Source organism: Capricornis sumatraensis, chromosome 4 (assembly GCF_032405125.1).
Source record: "Capricornis sumatraensis isolate serow.1 chromosome 4, serow.2, whole genome shotgun sequence".
Classification (NCBI taxonomy): domain Eukaryota; kingdom Metazoa; phylum Chordata; class Mammalia; order Artiodactyla; family Bovidae; genus Capricornis; species Capricornis sumatraensis.
In genome coordinates, this window is record NC_091072.1 from 147,080,475 (window position 1) to 147,099,807 (window position 19,333).

Genomic DNA, 19,333 nt, shown 5'->3' on the forward strand with positions numbered 1-19,333 from the left:
GTTCCCCTTACATCTCCTCTCTATGAGGAGGGAAACTCTCCTCCGCAACACTCAGCTGACGCAGGTCCACCTCTATTACCTGGAGCGGATCTGGAGTCATTGTTGTCCTCACCATCTGACAGGAAGCCTAAAGTGGAGAAAAACAACACACAGAATGACCCTGCCCACACCCACAGGACCTGAGTAAAGGCTGAGAAGAGACAGGTCTGGCTCTTGCAGTGTAGACAGAGGCTGGGGGCTCACAGGGCTGTGAGAGGCCATCCTGCCACTTTGGAGAGCCACCTCTGTGAGCCTGGGGAACGTATGGGGTCTGCAGATGCTGAGGAAATGCACACACCCAGTGGGTGTGACAACCAGAGGTCCCAGGAGGGCAGACAGAGACACCCACCTGGGCTGCCCAGAAGACTCTCCTTCTGAGTCACAAGGTGATCGAGCTCCTCATACATGGCTTCAGCAAGAGCATCTTCATAGCTGGATAAGGCTGAGAGATCCCCCAGCAGATCAGAGATGCTGCCCCAGACACCCTGATCCAGCAGGCTGAGAGATCCCCTAGCAGATCAGAGGTGCCACCCCAGACACCCCGGTCCAGCAGGCCCACCCTGTATCTCCTGATGTTCACACGGAAGCTGCCTGGACCTCTGCATCATCTTCCACCCCGTGCACCATGTCAGGACGTCTGACCTGAATTCACAGCTTAGCCCCGACTCTGTCTGCTCTCATAGGAGAGGCCATGACTTATGAGATTCACGCCCCAGTCCTAAGAATCTGTCTACTCACCCCTTAGAGCTCAGCACAGAGTGCATGGAGCTCTTCAGACTCACAACAGAGACCTGGCCCAGGTTCCCCTCCTAACAACTGCCCCATCTCCTGCCTCCACACACTCTCCCTGGTCCCCAGTTCTCCCTGCCGCCCACCTCTGCGCTCTGCTCTCCATCTGAACACCTGAGTCACCAGGATGACGAGGACCAGGAAGAGAAGGGACCCCAGGATGAGGCAGAGGACCCCAGCCAAGGAGAAGATGCCAGGGAGATGACTTGAAACTGGTCTGGACCCTAAAGAGAACAAGGCAACAGGGTGGGGAGAAGGTCCTGGGCACAGAGAAACCCCCTGTGCCAGCATTTCCAGGGACTCCAGACAATGGCGTCCCAGCCTCAGACACAGGTGCACTGACAGTGACCTGGCTCCCCCGGGTCTCATCCTGAGATGGGTCAGCTCCACGCCAGCCAGTGTGGCCCCAAAGCAGAGCTGGGGATTGTCAGGGAGCTGCCCTGGGGGATTGTCAGGGAGCTGCCCTGCTGAGACAGCCTCTGAGGACCCGGCTCATCTCTTCTCCTTGGGCTTCAGGAGACAGAGCGTCAAACAGTCCTAGGACCCACACCTCACCGATGAGGAGCAACACTCAGAGGCCGGTGGGAGAACCTTAGATTCTGCAACACAGGAACCAGTCTCCCCTGGACCCCAGTCATGAGAAAAATGTGGCCCCAGGAACCAAGGCAGAGGAGTTCCCCAACATAACGCCCTGGGCTCCTCCCCACCAGCCAGGGCTCCTCAGGCTCTTTCCTCTCCTGAGCTGTCAGAGAGCCACAGAACAGGTCCCCAGACCTGCGTATTCTCTCCTGCCCATGGATGTTCACAGTACCTGCTGGAGTCGGGGGCAATGGTTTCCTTACACCTAAAGAGAAAAGTAGCAGTGTGAGGAAAGGGAATTGGCCAGGATGCAGGGCAAACCCATTTTTCCCTCCTGAGCCTAAAATCAGACCTCAGTCTCCACAACACCAGTGTCCCGTCCTCCCAGCTCCCCCGTCCTAGATCATAGCCCCAGGACCTGGACACTGTCTGAATACAAACTCCCCACCATGCCCGGTCCAACCCACTGCCCCCGCGCTGCCCCAGCTCACCCAGTGTGGACCCCGAGCCCCTCGCTCACCAGAGCATCTCACACCAGCGTCCTCCTCGTGCTTGCAGTCGCTCTGCCCCCAGGGCTCCACAGCACAGTCCCACAGGGAGGACTCCCGGCCCCCGCACCGCACCTCGTCCAGCCAGATGCTCCCATTTCCAGGGCCGAATGTCGCCGCTCGCAGAGCTTCCAGGGCCTGGCCACAGCCCAGCTGCTGACACACCACCTCGGCCTCTGCCAGGCTCCAGGAGTCATCGCACACGGTGCCCCAGGAGCCGCTGTGCCAGACCTCCACCCGCCCTGAGCACTTGCTGTCTCCTCCCCTGAGCCGGAGCTTCTCTCTGTCTGAAAAGGCAGCAGTCCCTCCTGTGACTCCCCTGGTGGGAGGAAGGAGCCCCTGGGAGCCACGGGAGGGGGAGTGGGCGGGGCTGACATACCTGTGCAGGGGGAAGCAGTTGGACAGCTCTTGGGTCTTCTTCCTGCAAACAAGAAGGAAACACTGGATCAGGAATAGCTGGGGTTGGTCTTGTCCCAAAATAAGATTATCTAAGGCCCTTGGGTCAGTGCAAATGACACATGAAAACACAGGCTCATTCATTAACTCCTGGGCTGAAACTTTCACTGCATCTGATCACCAGCTGAAATTACTTTAAATATTTACTTGTTTATCAGTCTTCACATCCCACAGCAAATATAAACACAGCCATCTACAAATGTACACATACGCCCCTCTGAATAAAAGGTCCATTAGAAGAAGGACCTTGTATATCTTATATGCACCATGTTTCTGCTATTAGGACAGTGCCAGCACATTGTATGCACTCATTCAACAAATATCTATGGAAAACCTTTTCTAAATACCTAGATAAGGGCTTGATAAATAGTTATTGAATGAATGAATAGATGAATAAAATTCAGTAAAATAAAACTTCTTTAAATTCACGCTAATCAGTGAAATAGTAAACCAAATATCAGTGACTGGTAATACCCTATGATAATAGCTCATAGTAAAAATGATCAGTCCAGTTAATTTATACTCAAAATCTCACATGCTGCTGCTGCGGCTGCAGCTAAGTTGCTTCAGTCGTGTCCAACTCTGTGCGACCCCATAGACGGCAGCCCACCAGGCTCCTCCGTCCCTGGGATTCTCCAGGCAAGAACACTGGAGTGGGCTGCCATGTCCTTCTCCAATTCATGAAAGTGAAGAGAGAAAGTGAAGTCGCTCAGTCGTGTCCAACTCTTAGCGACCCCATGGACTGCAGCCTACCAGGTTCTGCCGCCCATGGGATTTTCCAGGCAAGAGTACTGGAGTGGGGTGCCATTGCCTTCTCCGAAATCTCACATACGTAATTTTAATGGAAAACTATTAAATAGATTATAAGCTGCTCTTACCTACTATTCAGTGTGACAAGTGGGCAAGTGAAGACTACTGTTGTAAAAGGAAACTCTTTTTTAAATTTATTTTTAATTGGAAGATAATTGATCTACAATGCAGTGTTGGTTATGTGTGTGTGTGTTAGTTGCTCAGTTGTGGCTGACTCTTTGTGACCTATGGAATGCAGCCCACCAGGCTACACTGTCCATAGGATTTTCCAGGCAAGAATACTGGAGTAGATTGCCATTCCTTTCTCCACTGGATCTTCCCTATCCAGGAATCGAACCCAGGTCTCCTGCATTGCAGGCAGTTTCTTTGCTGTCTGAACCACCAGAAAAGCCCATAGTGTTGGTTAGGATCTCTTAAAAAGGAAATATACAGGAAAGACTTAGTAGAATTCTAAGATATATGTACACATATATGTACACACTGAGTAAGGCAGAAATTTTTGCAATAGAGTAAAAAAAAAACCTACTGAGAAAAATCTGTATTGAGAAAATGCAGAAATAAAAACAAAAGACTGAAAAGTATATATAAAAGAATTGAAGCTGAGAGAAATAAATACAAATTCAAAGCAACACAAAGAAACAGAAGCGTAAATAGTACCTGTCGTAAAGTATCAAAATTTGTATATTCTTTCCAGATCATCCTATCAAACCTCCTACCCACTCTATGCAGAGAATCTCTGAGAAAATGATGGCAGGACCTTTGTGAGCGGGTTGCTCATTTTCATGGTCAAAGACTTTACCACCTCTCCATTCTCAGTGTTTAATTGTAGGAAAAATGTCATCAGTAAAAAGTCTAATAGTTTAATGCCTCTTTGGCCTCAAATGGAAAAGACAAAGAGATGAAAAAAGAGAGGCAAGGAAGGGATTGAGCCTCTGCTTTTGAAATATCTCTCGCCATATTCTTAGCGGTGGGTTTCAGGCAACAGCCAGCATACCATTCAAGGTGTACCTGAATGGGGTGTGTGTGTTTGTGTATGTGGAGGGGGAGGGAAGGAGAGAGAGAAACAGAGAGAGAGAAATGTTGAAGGAAGTAAGGTGCTATGGTTTAACTATTTGTCGCCATCTCCAACATTTATTTATTTCATTCAACATTTATTTTCAAAATCCCAATTCTCAGTGTAACAATATTTAGTGGTGGAGCCTTCTCAAACTCTTCCAAAAACAGAAGAAAGAAATACATCCAAACTCATTTTATGAGGCCAACATTATTCTGATACTAAAACCAGATAAGGACACCACAAGAAAATAAAATTACAGGCTAATACTCTGATAAATATAGGAGCAAGAATCCTCAACAAAATATTAGAAAACTGAATTTGACAATACACTAAAAGAATCATACACCATGATCAAGTGATGTTTGTTCTAAGGATGCAAGGATAATTCAACATTCACAAACTAATCAATGTGATACACCAAATAAAGAGAACAAAGGTAAAAATCATATCTCAAAGGATGCAGAAAAAATGTTTGACAAATTCAAAATCCATTTATGACAAAAACTCTTTTACAAAGTAGTTATAGAAGGATTGCATCTCAATATAATTAAGGCCATATGAGCAGTTCACAGCTAACATCATATTTGACTGTAAAAACCGAAAGCTTTTCCTCTGAAATCAGACACAAGACAAAATTATCTACTCTCACCACTTTTATTCAACTTAGTTTTGGCAGTCCCGTCCAGATCCATCAGGCAATGAAAAGAAAATCAGGCATCCAAATCTGAAAGGAAGAGGCAAAACTGACACTATCTGCAGATCGAAAAGTGAAGTGTTAGTCGCTCAGTCGTGTCTGACTCTGTGACCACAAAGACTGCAGCCTGCCAGGCTCCTCTGCCCATTGGGATTCTCCAGGCAAGAATACTGGAGTGGGTTGCCGTTCCCTCCTCCAGGGTATCTTCCCGACCCAGGGATCAAACCCGGGTCTCTTGCATTCCAGATGGATTCTTTGCCATCAGAGTCATGAGGAAGAAGACTCCCTTACATGATATTATATATAGAAAACCCCAAAGACTTCACCAAAAATATGAGAAATAATACACTCAGTAAAGTTGTAGAATGAAAAATCTATATACAAAAATCAATTGCATTTCTATGCACTAACAACAAAACTGCCATGAGGAGAAACTGAGAAAACAATTCTATTTACATTTGCATGAAAATGAATAAAATATCTAGGGATAAATTTAACCAAGGAGGTGAAAGACCTGTACACTGAAACTATAAGATACTGATGAAAGTTACTCAAGATGACTCAAATAAATGGAAAGATATTCTGTGCTCATGGATTGGAAATCTAATATTATTAACATGCCCATTACTACCCAAAGCATTCTACAGATTCACTGCAATCCTTACCAAAATTTCAATGGAAATTTTCACAGATATAGACAAACAATCCTAAAATTTGCATGGAACCACAAAAGACGCTGAATACCAAAGCAATCTTGAGAAAGAGTAATAAAGCTGGAAGTGTCATACTTCCTGTTTTCAAACTATATTACAAAGCTATATTAATCAAAACAGTATGTTGTTGGTATAAAAATGGACACAAAGATCAATGGAACACAATAGAGAGCTCAGAAATAAACCCACATTTGTATGGTCAATTAATTTTTGACAAAGAAGCCAAGAACATACCATGAGGAAAGGACAGTTTTTTCAGTAAATGGCATTGGGAAAACTGGACAGCCACATGCAAAAGAATGAAACTGATCCACTATCTTACACCACACACAAAAATTGACTCAAAATAGATTAAAGACTTGATCACAAGTCCTGAAGCCATAAAATTTCTACAGGAAAAAAAAAATACGAAAATAAAATCATTGACATCAGTCTTCGTGAGGATTTTCTGGATTTGACACCAAAATCAAAGGGAACAAGACTAAAAACAAGCAGTTGGGACCACATAAGGCTACAAAGCTTCTGGCCAGTTAAGGAAACCATCAACAAAATGAAAAAGCAACCTATGGAACTGGAGAAAATATTTACATATTATATGTCTGATAAAGATTATTATCCAAAATACACAAGGAACTCACACAACTCAGCAGCAAAAATCAAACAATATGACTTTCCAAAAGTGGGCGGAGAAACTGATAAATATTTTTTTTAAAGAATACATGCAACTTGACAATAGGTACATGAAAACATGCTCAACACTACTAATCATCAGAAAATACAAATCAAAACCACAATGAGATATGACCTCATATCCTCTAGAAAGGCTTTTATCAAAAAGAAGAAATAACAGGACTTGAGGAGAATGTGAAGAGACAGGAGAGCTTTTGCACAGTTAGAGGGAATGTAAGTTGATGCAGCCCCTATGGAAACAGTATTGAGGTACATCAAAAATTAAAAACAGAATTGCCATACGATTTAGCAATTTCACTTTGGGGTATTTATCTGAAGGAAACACTAACTTGAAAACCCAATGTTCACTGCAGCAATATTTGTTCAGTTGACAGGTTGTGTCTGACTCTTTGCAACCCCATGGACTGCAGCACTCCAGGTTCCTCTGTCCTTCACTATCTCCCAGAGTTTGCTCAAATTCATGTCCACTGAACTGGTGATGCTATCTAACTATCTCATCCTCTGTGGCCCACTTCTCCTTTTGCCTTCAGTTTTTCTCAGCATCAGGGTATTTTCCAATGAGTCAGCTCTTCCCATCAGGTGGCAGAAGTACTGGAGCTTCAGCTTCAGCATCAGTCCTTCCAATGAATATTCAGAGTTGATTTCCTTTAGGATGGACTAGTTGGATCTCCTTGTTGTCCAAGGGACTCACAATTCACTTGTGGCATCCAAGCACCACAATTCAAAAGCATCAACTCTTTGGCACTCAGCTTCTTTATAATCCAACTCTCACATCCATATATGACTACTGAAATAAACACAACTTTGACTATATGGACCTTTGTCAGCAAAGTGATGGCTCTGCTTTTTAATACTCTCTAGGTGTGTCATAGCTTTCCTTCCAAGGAGCAAGCCTCTTTTAATCTCATGGCTACAGTCACCGTCAGCAGTGATTTTGGGGCCCAAGAAAAGAAAATCTGTCTGTATCCAACTTCTCTCTTTTTATTTGCCATGAAGTGATGGGGCCAGAGGCCATGATCTTAATTTTTAGAATGTTGAATGTTGAGCTTTAAGCCAACTTTTTCACTCTCCTCTTTCACCCTCAACAAGAAGCTCTTTATTTCGTCTTCTCTTTCTTCCAATAGAGTGATATCATCTGCATATCTGAGGTTGTTTGTATCTCTCACAGCAATCTTGATTCCAGCTTCTGATTCATTCAACCTGGCATTTCCCATGATGTACTCTACATATAACTTAAATAAACAGGGTGACAATATACAGCCTTGACGAATTCCTTTCCCAATTTTGAACCAGTCGGTTGTTTATGTCCAGTTCCAACTGTCACTTCTTGACCTGCAAACAGGTTTCTCAGGAGGCAGGTAAGGTGGTCTGGTATTCTCATCTCTTTAAGAATTTTCCACAGTTCGTTGTGATCCACATAGTCAAAGGCTTTAGTCTAGTCAATGAAGCAGATCTTTTTCTGGAGTTCTCTTGCTTACTCTATGAGCCAACAAATGTTGGCAATTTGATCTCTGGATCCTCTGCCTTTTCTAAACCCAGCTTGTACATCTTGGAAGTTCTCAGTTCACTTATTGCTGAAGCCTAGCTTGAAAGACTTTGAGCATAACCTTGCTGGCATGTGAAATGAGCACAATTGTGCAGTAGTGGGAACATTTTTGGCATTGCCCTTCTTCAGGACTGGAATGAAAATTGACCTTCTCCAGTCTTGTGGCCACTGATGAATTTTCCAAATTTGCTGATATATTGACTGTAGCATTTTAACAGCATTACTTTTTAGTATTTTATAGCAATATATACAAGAGCCAAACAAGGTAGGTCTTCACTGATGGATGAATGGATAAAGAAAATGTAATACAGACATATATCCACCCATAAAAAAGAAGAAAATGTTGCCAGTTTCAACAAGGATGGACCTTGAGGGCATTATGCTAGGTGAAGCAAATCAGACAGAGATAGAAAAATACCATAAAATCTCATTGATATGTGTAATCTTAAAACAAAAAGCAAGTTCAGAGATACTGAGTAGTTGGTGGCTGCCAGAGGTGGGGAATTTGGTGTGGGCAAATGTAGTCAAAAGGTATGAACTTGAGTTATGAAATTAATAGGTGAAGAGATATAACTTACAGCATGGTGACTATAGTGAATACCATACTGTCTATTTGAAAGATGATGAGAAAATACATCTTAAACATCCTCATCATATAAGAAAAATATTTAACTATATATATGGTTATGGATATAACTAGACTTACTGTAGTGATCATTTATCAATATACATATATATAAGCATTATGTTGTACACAGCAAACAATGTAATGTTATGTCAATTATATCAATTAAAAACTTTTAATAAAGCAAGTTTGGAACATGTGGCTTAAATTAGATCCATCCAACTTCATTCTATAAACTCAACTTAAACGTATCACTTGGATTTTAAAATATCAAATCTCACTAATAACTTCCTACAGGGTTGGGACAGACACAGAAACAGACATAAGTCACCTGCACATGAGATGTAGGCTTCCTCCTTTGGAGAGCATGACCTGTATTTCCAGGGGTCAGAAGGACATTGCCAGAGAGAGGTATCAGTTTTCTGACATTGGATTCCATCTACCCACTGGGGTCTAGAACCTTCCCTGAGACCAACAGAAGTGTTGAGACTTCCACTGTCCCCACAGCCAAGCTGTCTGCAGATCACGGACACAGTGATGTCTTCCATGGGGCTGCGGCACACACTGCCCCAGGTCCCATTGTAGAAAACTTCCAGCCACCCAGCACACTGCTGGTCCTCGCTCACCATCCTGAGGGCCAGGAACTCTGAGATTGAAAGGGAGGAGACAGGACGCAGTGAGCACCCCACACAGTGCTCTGGGTTTTCCTCTCTCCCCAAACTTTTGAGCACTCATCTCTGACCCTGCTGGGGAAGCAAATCCACTAGATGACCAGAGTGAAACCTGTCTCCTTTTTGTCTGACTTTGTCCATCTGTGTCTGTGTTTCTAAATATTTCTACCACCGTGATGTAGTGGATATGAACTGAGAGGAAGACCAACCTGGACACCTGCAGGGAGTGGAAGCTGACTCCTGCTTCCTGACAAAACATCTAAGAGAGTGTATGAAAGGGATGTGATGTGGACAGTGTGGAGGCAGATAGAGTAATGGACCTGTCACTGTTTCCTTATCTGGAAAAGGGGACTTTACAGATGTGATTAAGGTAAGGACTGAGATTACCCTGAAATATGATGGATTAACCACCTGAGCACAGTCAAATCACAGTCTTAGACTCACTATCCTTTAGGGTGGAACACTTTTCCTCGTTCTGGTTAGAGGGAGATGTGAATATGGATAACAGTTAGAGAGGCGGAGCGTTGCTGCTCTGATGATGAACAGAAGGGGGTTATGAACGAAGGCAGGCAGGCAGTTTTTAGAAGCTTGAAAAGAAACAGATTCTTTCCCAGAGGCTCAGAGGTGATGTGACCCTACTGAAACCTGGATCCCCATCCAGTGAGATTCCTGCTGGACATCTAAGCTACAGAAGTGTAAGGAAGTAAATGTGTTGTTTTAAACCATTAACTATGTGGTAATTTGTTACAAAACAAAAAAACTAGCACCTTGGCTTTAAGACTTCTCTACCATATGTACCAGAAGAGTGAGCCCCGATTTCAAGGAAAACTGAGAAAAGGCTCTGCCAGGAAACACTACTGAGGAGAAAGGACCAGAGTCTCAGCTGCTGCAGGAGGCAGTGAAAGCACCTGGTTTTCACGTCTGCTGGAAAGACAAGCTCCATGGGAGGAAGCCTCCTTCTCTGGCCCTTTCAGCATCTCTCTCTCAGGGCTCAGACCCCCGTCCTCCTGAGCCCTCCTCTCCTCCAGCCTGTGCACAGTGTGGAGTGCTGACCTGAGCAAATGACCCCCGCGTCCTCCTTGTGTCTGCAGTTGTGCCGCCCCCAGCCCCGGGAAGGGCACCTCCACACGTGAGACTCCTTTCCTGTGCAGTTCAGATCGTCCAGCCAGATGGGCCCTGATCCTGCCCCGAAGTGAGCAGACCCCGTGACATTAAGGGCTTCTCCGCAGCCCAGCTGCCTGCACACCACGCGGGCATCGTCCAGGTCCCAGCCGTCATCACAGATGGTGCCCCAGGAGCCCTGGTCAAGGATCTCCACTCTCCCGGCGCAGGGACCGCCCCCGTCCACCAGGCGGAGCTGTCTGCTGTCTGAGGAGAAAGAAATGGGACAATGAGGCCTTGACCTGAGGAATGAAAAGGGTCTTCTGTCCTGTGGGACCCTCACCTGAGCAGTAGGGGGCGCTCTCCTCTGAGTCTGCAGACCCTGCTGGTTCTGACACGGAATCATTGCACTGGGGCAGCACCTGGGAGTGGTTTCCTGAAAAAAGAGCGATGATTAGAGGGTTGGGAGGGTTGAAGAACAGGAAACTCAGTTAAGCAAAATAATTTTTAGGAGGGGAGGGAAGTTTGGGGGAAAATGGATCCATGTATATGTATGGCTGAGTCCCTGTCTGTTCACCTGAAACTGTAACATTGTTAATCGGCTAAACCCAACACAAAGTAAAAAGTTGAAAAAATAATAAGAATAGTAATAACGACCTAGTGATGGAGCTGAGATGAAAGCTGTAACATACCAATAAAAAGTTACCATAACCTTAGTGTTCCCTTTCTCTATGAACAGCCCTGGTCCTGACAATGCCACGATTCCTGTTTAAAGCCAAGCTTTCCCCTAAGAATGAGTTAAATAAGTTGCTCTATCCTTAATCTACCCCTAAATAGAAGAAGCAAAACAAAATCCTTTCTGAAGGATTTGCACAGTTTTTTATCTACAATGTTTGTGATTTTAAAAACACTTATATAAAAGAGATCTCATGGAAAACAAGAGGAAAAAGAAACATTTAAAAAATTTCTCAGGGTATTTGGCTCTTAGAGTTACCTGACAGAGAGTTTATTTTATTTATTTTCATTAATTTTTATTTGAGCATAATTGCTTTACAACGTTGTGGTAGCCTCTGCTGCACAGCAAATTTAATACGTTATATATACATGTAAGGGTTTCCTAGGTGACTCAGTGGTAGAAAAATCTGCCTGCCAAATAGAAGGCTGGGGTTCCATCCCTGGTTGGGAAGATCCTCTGGGGAAAGAAATGGCAACCCACTCCAGTATTCTTGCCTGGGAAATCCTATGGACAAAGGAGTGTCGCAGGCTATAGTCCATTGGGTCACAAAAGAGTCAGATGCAACTCAGCGACCAAACAACAATCACACACACACACACACACACACACACACACACACATATATATATATATATATCCCCTCTTCCCTGGATTTACTTCCTATTTAGATCACCACAGAGCACTGAGTAGAGTTCCCTGTGCTATACAATAGGTTATTATTTATCTGTTTTATGTGTTCAGTTCAGTCGCTCAGTAGTGTCTGACTCATAAAGACCCCATGAACCGCAGCACGCCAGGCCTCCCTGTCCATCACCAACTCCCAGAGTCCACCCAAACCCATGTCCATTGAGTCGATGATGCCATCCAACCATCTCTTCCTCTGTTGTCCCCTTCTCCTCCTGCCCTCAATCTTTCCCACCATCAGTGGCTTTTCCAATGAGTCAGCTCTTTGCATCAGGTGACCAAAGTACTGGAGTTTCAGCTTCAACATCAGTCCTTCCAATGAACACCCAGGACTGATTTCCTTTAGGATGGACTGGTTGGATCTCTTTGCAGTCCAAGGGACTCTCAAGAGTCTTCTCCAACACTACAGTTCAAAAGCATCAATTCTTTGGTGCTCAACTTTCTTTATAGTCCAACTCTCACATCCATACATGACCACTGGAAAAACCATAGCCTAGACTAGATAGACCTTTGTTAGCAAAGTTTATGTATGTGTGCATGCTAAGTCACCTCAGTTGTGTCTGACTCTGTGACACTATGGATTGTAGCCCATCAGGTTCCATGTCTATGGGATTCTCCAGGCAATATCTATTTTATACTTAGTATCAATAGTGTAGGGTTTCTGAGTCTGGTGTCTGAGGAGTAAAGAATCCGCCTGCAATGCAAGAGACCTGGATTTGATCCTTAGGTTGGGAAGATCCCCTGGAGGAGGGTATGGCAACCCACTCCACAATTCTTTCCTGGAGAATCCCCGTGGACAGAGGAGCCTGGCAGGCTACAGTCCATGGGGTTGCAAAACGTTGGATATGACTAAGCACACAGCACAGCACATCAATAGTGTGTATATGTCATATATGTCGATCTCAACGTCCCAATTCATCCCACTCTTCATTTCCCCTCTTAGTATCCATATGATGTTCTCTAAGTTGGTGTCTCTATTTCTGCTTTGCAGTAAGTTCATCTCTACCATTTTTCTAGATTCCACATATAAGTGATGTTATATAGTATTTGTTTTTCTCTTTCTGATTTACTTCATTCTACATAACAATCCTATTTCAAATACTAAAAGATGATGCTGTGAAAGTGCTGCAAGCAATATGCCAGCACATTTGGAAAACTCAGCAGTGGCCACAGGACTGGAAAATGTCAGTTTTCATTCCAATCCCAAAGAAAGACAATGCCAAACTACCGCACAATTGCAACTCATCTCACTAGCAAAGTAATACTCAAAATTCTCCAAGCCACAGTTCAACAACACGTGAACCGTGAAATTCCAGATGTTCAAGCTGGTTTTAGAAAAGGCAGAGGAACCAGAAATCAAATTGCCAACATCCGCTGGATCATTGAAAAAGCAAGAAAGTTCCAGAAAAGCATCTATTTCTGCTTTATTGGCTATGCCAAAGCCTCTGACTGTGTACATTACAATAAACTGTGGAAAATTCTTCAAGAGATGGGAATACTAGACCACCTGACCTGCCTCTTGAGAAACCTATATGCAAGTCAGGAAGCAATAGTTAGAACGGGACATGGAACAACAGACTGGCTCCAAACAGGAAAAGGAGTATGTCAAGGCTGTGTATTGCTACCCTACTTATTTAACTTATATGCAGAGTACATTATGAGAAACGCTGGGCTGGATGAAGCACAGGCTGAAATCAAGATTGCTGGGAGAAATATCAGTAACCTCAGATATGCAGATGACACCACCCTTATGGCAGAAAGTGAAGAAGAACTAAAGAGCCTCTTGGTGAAAGTGAAAGACGAGAGTGAAAAAGTTGGCTTAAAGCTCAACATTCAGAAAACAATGATCATGGCATCTGGTCCCATCACTTCATGGCAAATAGATGGGGAAACAGTGGAAACAGTGGCTGACTTTATTTTTTTGAACTCCAAAATCACTGTAGATGGTAACTGCAGCCATGAAATTAAAAGACACTTACTCCTTGGAAGAAAAGTTATGACCCAACCTAGACAGCATATTAAAAAGCAGAGACATTACTTTGCCAACGAAGGTCCATCTAGTCAACACTATGTTTCTCCAGTAGTCATGTATGGATGTGAGAGTTGGACTATAAAGAAAGCTGAGCAACGGAGAATTGATGCTTTTGAACTGTGGTGTTGGAGAAGACTCTTGAGAGTCCCTTGGACTGCAAGGAGATCCAACCAGGAAATCAGTCCTGAAGGTTCATTGGAAGGACTGATGCTGAAGCTGAAGCTCCAGTACTTTGGCTACATGATGTGAAGAACTGACTCATTTGAAAAGACCCTGATGCTGGGAAAGATTGAAGGTGAGAGGAGAAGGGGACGACACAGATGAGATGGTTGGATGGCATCACCAACTCAGTGAACATGCTGCTGCTGCTGCTAAGTCGCTTCAGTTGTGTCCGACTCTGTGCGACCACATAGGCAGCACCCTAACAGGCTACGCTGTCCCTGGGATTCTCCAGGCAAGAACACTGGAGTGGGTTGCCATTTCCTTCTCCAATGCATGAAAGTGAAAAGTGAAAGTGAAATTGCTCAGTCGTGTCCGAATCTCAGCCACCCCATGGACTGCAGCCTACCAGGCTCCTCCACCCATGGGGTCCCCCAGGCAAGAGTACTGGAGTGGGGTGCCACTGCCTTCTCATTTGTGTAATCTCCAGGAGTTGGTGATGGACAGGGAGACCTCTTGTGCTACAGTTAATGGGGTCACAAAGAGTCGGACATGACTGAGAGACTGAACTGAACTAAACCGAACATAACAATCTCTAGCTCTATCCATGTCTCTGCAAATTTTACAGCTTTATTCTTTTCTGGCTGAGTAATATTCCATTTTATATATGTACAACATCTCTATCCATTCCTCCTGTAAGGGACGTTTAGATTGCTTCCGTGTCCTGGCTGTTGTAAATAGTGCTGCAGTGGACATCAGGATGAATGTGTCTCTTTGAATGACGGTTCTCTCCAGGTGTGGGCCCAGGAGTGGGATTGCTGAGTCCTACGATAGTTCTATTTTTAGTTTTTGAGGAACCTCCATACTGTTCTCCATAGTAGTTGTGCCAATTTACACACCCATATGTAGGAGGATTCCCTTTTCTGCACATTCTCTCCAGCATTTATTGCTTGTAGATTTTTTAGTGATAGACATTCTGACTGGTGTGAAGTAATACCTGACTGTAGTTTTGCATCTCTCTAGTAATTAGTGCTGTTGAACATCTTTTCATATATTTGTTAGCCATCTGTATGTCTGGAGAAACGTCTGTTTGTTTTTCCCATTTTTCAATTGTGTTGTTTGGTTTGTTGATATTGAGTTGTTTGTGCATTTTGAAGATCAGTCGCTTGTTAGTTGTTTCGTTTTAGTTGCAAACATTTTCTCCCATTCTGACAGTTGTCTTTTTGTTCTGTTTATGGGTTCCTTTGCTATGCAAAACTCTTTAAGTTTAATCGGGTCCTATTTGTTTATTTTTGTTTTTATTTTCTTTACTCTAGAAGGTTGGTCAAAAAAGATCTTGTTGCAATTTATGTCAAAGAATCTTCTGCCTATGTTTTCCTCTAAGAGTTTTATAGTCTGACAGAGAATTTAAATAGCCAGGATTAAAGTCTTCAAATAATTAATTAACAAGATGTGTGTCTTGGCAGAGAAATGATAACAAAAACAAATGAAAATTCTACAGCTGAAATTAAGAGCTAGAGAATGAGTCTATCGGCACATTAGATCAATATAAAGTAGAAATAATAAAATGGAAGATGAGAGGATAAATATTCCTCTATATAGAAAAGCTGGTTACATGGCAAGTGCCTGGTTAACAATACTGTATAACAAAGTTTCCCCCCAAACTTAGCAGTTGAGGGACTTTTTTTAAATTTTGATCATAATTTTATGCTCAGTAATTTGGGAAAGACTCAACTTGGCAGCTCTATCTTTGGGGTCTCATTTGGCTGCACTTAGATGTTATCTGGGGCTGATATCTCTAAAGGTTTGACTGAACTGTGGTTATGTAAGGAGATTCCCTGAAGTATTTTTTTGTTAGGAAGGGGAAGGGATAAAGGAGCATCCTGTCTGCAACTTAATCCAGAAAGATTTTACATACTCAGGGGGGAAATGGGGCACAAGAGGGACAAAGGAGGAGAGAGAGGGAAAGCTAGGACAAGACAGAGAAAAAGAGAGAAAACTAGAGCAAGAGAGAGAGAGAAAAGAAAGAAAGAAGGATTAAAGCAAAATACTAAGCTAACATTTGGGGAATCCAGATAAAGTTCAGAGAGAATTCATTCCTAGAAAACCTTCACTAAAGGAAATACAAGTAACATCAAACCCATAAAATGCCTAGGAGAAAACCTAGGTAAAGATGTGCAAAACATCTGAGAGATATTCAAGACCTAACTGAATGAAGGGATATATTTTGCCAATGAATTGGGAAACTCAATGTTGTCAAAATAAACCATTCTCAAGTTTATATACAGATTAAAGCTAACCTCAATAAAATTCCCTAATGCTTTTGTGTGTGTGTGAAACATGACAAGATGACTCAAAATTTGTGTTGTTGTTCAGTCACTCAGTCATGTCTGACTCTTTGCAACCCCATAGACTGCAGCACACCAGGCTTCCCTATCCATCACCAACTCCCAGAGTTTATCCAAACTCATATCCATTGAGTCAGTGATGCCATCCAACTATCTCATCTTCTGTTGTCCTCTTCTCCTCCTGCCTTCAATCTTTCTAAGCATCAGGGTCTTTTCTAATGAGTCAGTGATTCACATCAGGTGGCAAAGTATGGAGCTTCAGCTCAAACATGTACACAAAATACAAAAACCAAGAATGACCAAGGCAGTTAGGAAGAACAGCAACAACATAACTTCTTTACATTAAAGTTACCCAGACTTGCTATGTGTGCTTAGTCACTCAGTCATGTCCGATTCTTTGTGACCCAATGGACTATAGCCCGCCAGGCTCCTCTCTCCATGGCGACACTCCAGGCAAGAATACTGGAGTGGGTTGCCATACACTTCTCCAGGGGATCTTCCCAACCCAGGGATCAAACCCAGGTCTCCTGCCTTGCAGACAGATTCCTTACCATCTGAGCCACTAGGGAAGATTCAAGATTTACTATAAAGTTACAATAATTAAGAAAATGTGGTACAGGTGCAAGGATAGACAAATGACACAGTGGAACAGAATAGAGAGTCTAAAAGAAGTACCCAGACATATGTGCCCTTTCGTTTATCACAAAGGTGGCACTGCAGTAGGGAATAGTCTTCCAGAAAAAGATTCTGAGTCAACTGGATGCCCATATGAAAACATGACACTTGACCCTTACACTACGCAGTTATCAATCCTGGAAGCAGTGTAAAATTATATGTAAAACAAAAGTAATTACACTTCTGTGAGATACTCTCAGGGAACATTTTTTTGATTTTGGAGTAGACAAAGTTCTTTCTAGAAGGATTTAAGGAGTTCTATGGACTGGAACAATAGACTGGTTCAAAACTGAGACAGGACTACGTCAAGCCTGTATATTGTCACCCTGATTATTTAACTTCTATGCAGAGCACATCATGCGAAATGCCGGGATGGATGAAGCACAAGCTGGAGTCGAGATTGCTGAGAGACATATCAATAACCTCAGATATGCAGATGACACCACTCTTATGGCAGAAAGTGAAGAGGAACTAAAGAGCCTCTTGATGAAGGTGAAAGAGGAGAGTGAAAATGTTGGCTTAAAACTCAGCGTTCAGAAAAGGAAGATCATGGCATCTGGTCCCCTCACTTCATGGCAAGTAGATGGGGAAACAATGAAAACAGTGACGCACTTATTGTCTTGGACTCCAAAATCACTGCAAATGGTGACTGCAGCCATGAAATTAAAAGATGCTTGCTCCTTGGAATAAAAGCTATGACAAACCTAGATCAGTTCAGTTCAGTCTCTCAGTCGTGTCTGACTCTTTGCAACCCCATGATACCTAGCACATCAGGCTTCCCTGTCCATCACCAACTCCCGGAGTTCACTCAGACTCGCGTCCATCGAGTCACTGATGCCATCCAGCCATCTTATCCTCGGTTGTCCTCTTCTCCTCCTGCCGCCAATCCCTCCCAGCATCAAAGTCTTTTCCAATGAGTCAACTCTTCTCATGAGGTGGCCAAAGTACTGGAGTTTCAGCTTTAGCATCATTCCTTCCAAAGAAATCCCAGAGTTGATCTCCTTCAGAATGGACTGGTTGGATCTCCTTGCAGTCCAAGGGACTCTCAAGAGTCTTCTCCAACACCACAGTGCAAAAGCATCAATTCTTCAGCACTCAGCCTTCTTCAGAGTCCAACTCTCATATCCATATATGACTACTGGAAAAACCATAGCCTTGACTAGACGGACCTTAGTCGGCAAAGTAATGTCTCTACTTTGGAATATACTATCTAGGATGGTCATAACTTTTCTTCCAAGGAGTAAGCGTCTTTTAATTTCATGGCTGCAATCACCATGTGCAGTGATTTTGGAGCCCCAAAAAATAAAGTCTGACACTGTTTCCACTATTTCTCCATCTATTTCCCATGGAGTGATAGGATAGGATGCCATGATCTTCATTTTCTGAATGTTGAGCTTTAAGCCAACTTTTTCACTCTCTTCTTTCACTTTCATCAAGAGGCTTTTCAGTTCCTCTTCACGTTCCGCCATAAGCGTGGTGTCATCTGCGTACCTGAGGTTACTGATATTTCTCCCGGCAATCTTGAGTCCAGCTTGTGTTTCTTCCAGTCCAGAGTTTCTCATGATGTACTCTGCATATAAGTTAAATAAGCAGGGTGACAATATACAGCCTGACATCCTCCTTTTCCTATTTGGAACCAGTCCATTGTTCCATATCCAGTTCTAACTGTTGCTTCATGGCCTGCATACAGAATTCTCAAGAGGCAGTTTAGGTGGTCTGGTATTCCCATCTTTTGAAGAATTTTCCACAGCTTATTGTGATCCACACAGTCAAAGGCTTTGGCATAGTCAATAAAGCAGAAATAGATGTTTTTCTGGAACTCTCTTACTTTTTCCATGATCCAGCAGATGTTGGCAATTTGATCTCTGGTTCCTCTGCCTTTTCTAAAACCAGCTTGAACATCAGGGAGTTCACGGTTCACGTATTGCTGAAGCCTGGCTTGGAGAATTTTGAGCATTACTTTACTAGCATGTGAGATGAGTGCAATGTGCGGTAGTCTGAGCATTCTTTGGGATTGCCTTTCTTTGGGATTGGAATGAAAACTGACCTTTTCCAGTCCTGTGGTCACTGCTGAGTTTTCCAAATTTGCTGGTTATTGAGTGCAGCACTTTTACAGCATCATCTCTCAGGATTTGAAATAGCTCTACTGGAATTCCATCACCTCCACTAGCTTTGTTCATAGTGATGCTTTCTAAGGTCCACTTGACTTCACATTCCAGGATGTCTGGCTCTAGATGAGTGATCACACCACCAAAGATTAAGAAGCTCTATACTTTCAACAAAAACAAGACCAGGAGCTGACTGTGGCTCAGATCATAAACTCCTTATTACCAAATTCAGACTGAAATTGAAGAAAGCAGGGAAAACCGCTAGATCATTCA

General features: G+C 43.4%; 1 pseudogene; it reads right to left on the reverse strand.

The window, feature by feature from the left end:
- Positions 1–19,333, reverse strand: part of LOC138077643 (antigen WC1.1-like) — a 152,145-nt pseudogene that overhangs the window by 1,316 nt on the left and 131,496 nt on the right.